Below are 227 nucleotides of genomic sequence, written 5' to 3' on the forward strand. Positions count from 1 at the left end.
AAAAAAAAAATAAAAAAAAAATACATTGTCACGAGAATGAAAAGATAATTCACAGAATGGGAAAAAAATGGTTGCAAAGCATATATCTGATAAGGGGTGGATATCCAGAATATATGGAGAACTCCTAAACTCAACAGTGAAAAAACCAAGCAACTCATTGCAAAAATGGGCAAAGGACATTAACTGACATTTCTCCAAAGAAAATACACAAGCTGCCAATAATCACA

The sequence above is a fragment of the Mustela nigripes genome, chromosome 3, assembly GCF_022355385.1.
Source record: "Mustela nigripes isolate SB6536 chromosome 3, MUSNIG.SB6536, whole genome shotgun sequence".
Lineage (NCBI taxonomy): Eukaryota > Metazoa > Chordata > Mammalia > Carnivora > Mustelidae > Mustela > Mustela nigripes.